General features: G+C 51.9%; 1 pseudogene; it reads left to right on the forward strand.

Moving 5' to 3' along the window:
• Positions 1-3,934: 3,934 nt before the first annotated feature.
• On the forward strand, positions 3,935-4,109 carry LOC124463787 (annotated as a pseudogene).
• Positions 4,110-6,000: the final 1,891 nt, after the last annotated feature.

Genomic DNA, 6,000 nt, shown 5'->3' on the forward strand with positions numbered 1-6,000 from the left:
TTAGGGTTAGAAAGGGTTAGGTTAGAAAGGGTTAGGTTAGAAAGGGTTAGGTTAGGGTTAGAAAGGGTTAGGGTAAAAAAGGTTAGGGTAAAAAAGAAAAAAAAAAAAAAGGGTTTTGGCGCGCGGAGGCCTGTCGGCCGGTGGCGTTTTCCCGCCCTTTTAGATAAAAAAAAAAAAAAAAAAAAAACGGAGGTGAGGTGAGTGACTTCAAAGGGGAGTGAGTGAGTGAGTGAGTGAGTGAGTGAGTGAGTGAGTGCAGAGAGGTGACCGAGCGGCCCGGCTGGCGCACGGAGGGCCCGGGCGCGCGGGGCGTCCAATAGTGCGGTCATCGCTTCTCGGCCTTTTGACTCAGATACCTGATTCGATTGGTGCAGAGAGCGATCAGCCGGCCGGTGGGCGTTACCCTTTTCAGTTGGTTATCCTATCATTTGAGTTTGTGTTGTGTTTATTTGAATTTTTTCACTGACCCAGATTTTTGTCTTTGTCTTTTCACAGGTCCACAGACGGTTACCGGAGCCAGTGCTGGAGGAGGAGTCACTCACCGGATTTTCCATTCTTCCACTGGCCCAGCCCAGTGCTGGGCCAGGTGAGTGCCTCCAAGGCCAGTACTTTTCCGGTTCCCCTGTGGGCCTTGTCTTGTCTTGTGTTTGTGTAATTTAGCCTGTCTTTTTTAGCTTATGATTTGGTTGGTTTGTCTTATCTGTTTAGTTATTCTAGTTGGTTGTCGTCTGTATTGTTAATTGTGTGTTCATAGCTTGTTTGTCCATAGTCTTTTTGTTAGTTTCAGTGTTGTTTGGTGTAGCCTAGCCACCAATCCTTGATTGGTGGCAGGTGTGTCTAGTTGAGGTGTTGTCAGTGTTTTTCCGTGTCTTGTTTAGTGTGTGTTTTGTCTCCATCTTGTGGTTGTTTTAATTGTTGGTCTAATTGTTGTCAGTGTTTTTCCGTGCCGCCGCCAGTTGCTAGGCCTAGCAAGCCAGCAATTGGTGGCAGGTGTGTCTTGTTAGTGTGAGTGTTTTGTCTCAGTAGTTTTCCGTTTAGTGTATTCCTTTAGTTTTGTCTGTTTAGTTTTGGTTATCGTCTAAGTGTATTTGTGGTAAATTTCTTTTGGCCGGTCTTTTCAGTTGCACTTCCTTGTTGATTTGTTTTTTTTGGTTGGGTGCTGTCCAGTCCAGTGTTTGTTACCCTCCATTGTTTTATTAGTGTGACCCCTCCCCCACCCCCCCCCCCTTCCCCCCCCCTCCCCCCATACCAGTGTTTGTCTCCCCCTACCTTCTTGTGTTGGTGTCCCCTCCCCTCCCTCTGTTACCTTGTAGTGTCACTCCCACCCCCTTGTCTAATTGTTGTTGAGTGTTGTTGTGCCTCAAAATGTCGGCCGCACGCGCCGGCATGAAGAGGCACAACAGTGTCCGTTTTCTGTTCAAGGTGGTGGATGGCGTCAAACTGGAGATGTCCAGATTGGACTTCTCCAGGAACCTGCTCCAGAAGAAACTGAAATTCACAGCAGCAGACTTGAACTGCATCTTGGCCTTGCCTTCTGCGCAGGGCTTTGATGTTAGTTTCATAACTGCTTCGTTGCTGAAAGAGTTTTGGTCAAGGTATGAGGATTGCAGAGAGTATATTTCCCTAGCCTTTGAAATGGAAAAACTGACGGACAACACCTTGAAAGTGGTGATTGTCCGGATGTTTAATGAGACGGTTAACCCGGAGGATGTTTCTTTGTGGTTGAGTAGGTACTGCAAAGTAACCGGGCCACCGGCGAAAGTGATGGATCAGGATGGCATCTGGAATGGGGCGTGGAGAGTACCCATTCAGCAGCTCCCTGATCCAACAGGGTACGAAGGACTGAGGCAGTTACCCTCCCTCATTGTGTTGGGGGAGAACAGGGGCTTCGTACACTACCAGGGACAGCCTAAATTGTGCAGGAAGTGTGGGAAGCACGGGCACCTCGCGGAGGCATGCCATGAGGTGGTTTGTGGAAAGTGCAGGGAGATTGGGCATGTCTTCGCGGAGTGCCCGAATGGGAGAGCCTGCAACTTGTGTGGCGGGCTCTCCCACCTGTTCAGAGACTGTCCTCAGTCCTTTGCAAACAGGCTCAAGGCGGACAGGGCGCCTGTGGAGCCTGTGGTAGAGGCGGAAAAGGAAGACCGGAGGACGGAGGGGGTAGCCCCGGTCTTAGTCCCTGTTTTTAACCCTGTTTTGACCCCTGTTTTAAGGCCCCCGACCCCTGTTTTAAGGCCCCTGATCCAGGAGGTGGAGGAGGAGGTGAAGGAGGCGGGAGCGGGAGCGGGAGCGGGAGCGGAAGAGGAGGGAAAAAGCGGTGGAGAGGATAGAACACCGGGGGAGCCGAGTCCCGCCACCTCCTCCACCTCCACCTCCTCTCCCAGCACCAGCACCAGCACCAGCAGTAGCGAAGGGGATTTTATCCAGTGTGGTCAAAATCTTATGGGGAAACGGCCCAGAGATCTGTCCTCTGACATCGATCCTGCCGAGACGGGGAGGCCTGAAGTGAGCTCTAGGGAGTCAGATTCCTCCACTAGGGTATTTCCTTCAAACTCTCCTAACCAGATTGCCTTTTTAGACGTGAATCTCGCCTCTACCCCCAAGGAGAGTAAAGGCCTCCCCAAAGGAAAGAAAAAAAAAGAAATGAAGAGCGAAGAGGTGAGTATCCCCATTTTATCATGATTGTGTTTTACCAGTTTTATGCCTTGTTTTTAGGGGACTGCGACGCCACATGCTGCACAGCACTGGCGACGGCCCTGTCCAGAGAACAGGTGATGACAGCCCGGGACGGCCTCTGGATAGGGCCCCACCTCAGGACCCTGGAGCGGACCCAGAAGGACCTGAGGACGCCAGTGCTTTTTAAGTCTTCCCCTTGTTTATGGCTTTTTAAGATGTTTTTAAGGAGGCTTGAATTTGTTGTTTTTACCGTTTTGACCCACAGTTGCTCTGTCTCCTCTCTCGTACGGGCATGGGGCGGGGTCGCTCGGACCCTTCCTGCTCCGCTGGGCGGGTGCCGGACCCTCCCTTGGACGGTGGCCCATGAGATCCTCCCGGCCAGAGCCGTCAAGCACTCTCGGGGCACGTCGACTACATCTAGGCGCCCACGGTCGACTCTGGGCGGAGAGGAGATTGTGAGGTGGCCTGCCCTGGGAGTGCAGTGCCGTCCGGGACCTGTGTTTCCAGGTGGGGCCCCTGGAATCCCGTGCCTGCCGGCGGGGAGGTCCGGGTGGGCCAGAGCCGTTCCGCCAGCTCTGGTCCACCCCACCGCAATGCTGAAGAAGATTCCTTGGACCTCCAGAAACCGGCCGGCAGGGAGACGCGTGGAGACGGCCACCCCGGCAGCGGCGGTACTGGTTGCAGGGACCCGAGGGTGGTCCGTCCCACGCGCCATTCGGAGGGGGCCCCAACGCACGCGAAGTGGTCCGGACGGCAGCGGCCTGGCTGCGCTGGGACAGCTGCCAAGGTCGAGGATCTCCGCTGGGCCCCTGAGGGGGGGGGTCGCGGGCCCGCCCGGTGGAGGGGGGAGTGGATCGCCCGGGCGGGCTCGCCTCGTTCCTGTGCAGGAGAGGAGCAGAACTTTTAAGCACACACACAGGCACACAGACAAACATCTTTTAGTGTGTTTTTAAGACACTTTTGAAAATGTTTCTCCTTTTAAAATGTCTTAATTTGCTCAAAATGTACAATGTTTATTTCTTTTATGGCCTTTTAAACACTGTTGTATGCACACAAGATTCATTTTTTAGGCACTTTTAAAAATACGTAAATAATGCAGTGCTCTTATTGAAGATACACCAGTGTTTTAATATTTTCCACAATGGTTTGCCTGTTTTGTACATTTTAAAAAGTATTGTTATTTATTTTAAGCAAAGAAATTAGGAGAGGGTTTTAATGTCTTGGTACTGTGTATTGGTCAACGGCTATGTATCAATAAAAAGTTTCAAAAGAAAAAAAAATCTGTTCTTATCAGTTTAATATCTGATACGTCCTCCATGCGAGGACAACATATTAAACGGATTTTTGCAACAGGGAGTCGGAACAGGGGCTCGCTCCGTCCGCTCTGCGCATCGCCCCGGTATTGCAGCGGCTCCGGGAAGGGTGCACTCTTTCTAAGCGTGTCAAAGGGAAAAACGAGGGAGGGAGGGAGGGAGGGAGGGAGGGAGGGGCGTTTGGGTTAGGGCTTGAAAGGGTTAGAAAGGGTTAGGTTAGAAAGGGTTAGGTTAGAAAGGGTTAGGTTAGAAAGGGTTAGGTTAGAAAGGGTTAGGTTAGGTTAGAGGTTAGGGTTAGGGTTAGGGTTAGGGTTAGGGAGCAGTTTCTGAAGACCCCCACGCCAAGCAGTTCAGTACTTCGACCCGCATAGGCTAGGGGTAAATGCACAAGTATCCTAGACCCATGTAGATCATCCATCAGAGGGGGTAGGGGAATGGACCCCCTCCAGGACCCCAAAGGAGTCCCAGGCCTGTAGACCTTGTCACGCTTGCTACCCGAGGTAAATAAATGCCTAAGCACTAAGAGGACGTGAGCAACCGACGGGTACATGGATAACCCACCCCCGTATCCACTTACGGACGTGTGCAAACCACCAGGTCTAAGCAGGAGCATGCTCTGAAGTCTTCCGTCCCCACAAGTAAGGTAACCCCCGAGGAGGAGAGGTAGGAGACCTCTGGTGTCAAGATTCACGCGTGGGTAGCAGAGGTGACCGGTAACCGTAGCACATGCTACATCCGAGTGAAGACACTGGGGGCTCCTCACACCCAATCCTAAGCGCGGAGCGCATCGGCGCGAAGCGCCGATTGCGCGGAGCCAAAGGCGTCCCAGCGGCAACGGTGATTCTGCGAAGTCCAAACAGGGTCCTCTTGAAGAGTAGTGGCACTGTCGTGAGTGAATGGATGCACATGAGTGTGTGAGTGCGTGCTATACCTGTGCCCAGAAGCCAAGTCAATCTGAAAGTCTAAAAAAGGCCTGCCTGAAAAAGAGAGAATAACCTATACCAAAACCAGGGCGTGTTTGAAGAGTAGAAGACATCTGCACCTCATGTGCACCTGGGGAGAGAGCGGGTTAGTGGACAGGACACACGAGTGCCGTGAAAGCAAAATGGGGGTGCTCAGAAGAAGAGCACCGCAGGTGTACATGAGTACAGGAAGGACAGGGCCTGTGAGAAGGGAAAAAGAGACAATGCGTGTGGATGTGGAGATGTGTGTGTGCGAGCGAGAGGAGAGTGTGAGAGTGTGTAGTAGGCAGAGCAAGAGAGGGGGCTCCTCGGAGCCAAAGCAAGGTTGTAGTCAAGAACGCAGAACTCCACTCCCCGGGCGGTGCCTCCTGCAGGCCCATGCCAGAACATTAAACAGGGATATGTGAGGTCCTAACCGGCCACGACTGCAGTTTCGCTCTCCTAAGAGCTCATCAGGTGACAAAGTTATGAAATTAAACCCCCAACGCAGGACAAGGGCCGTTCCTAGGACTATGGACTATCAAGAACTCAGGGGTGACGACCACAAAAAGGGGGGTGTTCGTACCCCCTGTGTCCGTGGGCGCCCACCAGAATCGGTCATCTCAATTAATCAGCTAGGGAAAAGAGGATAGAGGAGAGAGAGAGAGAATGCACAGAGTAGCAAAATGTATGGACAGTGTGTGTGTGTGTGTGTGTGTGTGTATGTGTGTGTGTGTATGCAAGGTGAGAGAAACCCAGAAGGCATCTGTAAAAGAAAAAGTGAACAAATTAGGGTGGATGTAGTGCCGTAATGGACCTGTGAAGGAAAAAGTATACAGATCAAGGTGGATGCAGCGCAGCAGTGGATCTGTGAAAGAAAAGAAAGGTATGGATCAAACACAGTAAAGAGGCCAGAGAAAGCCGTAGACACCGAAATCACAGGCAAGGTCAGAAGGGGTTGAGGTTAGAGCAGAGGGGGGACTTAGGGTTAGATAAGAAAAAGGAGGGGTTGAGGTCAGGGTAAAGACAGAGGGACAGTAGAAGAGAAGACCCAGAGTCTAGACTTAAGT

Source organism: Hypomesus transpacificus, unplaced genomic scaffold (genome assembly GCF_021917145.1).
Source record: "Hypomesus transpacificus isolate Combined female unplaced genomic scaffold, fHypTra1 scaffold_303, whole genome shotgun sequence".
NCBI lineage: Eukaryota > Metazoa > Chordata > Actinopteri > Osmeriformes > Osmeridae > Hypomesus > Hypomesus transpacificus.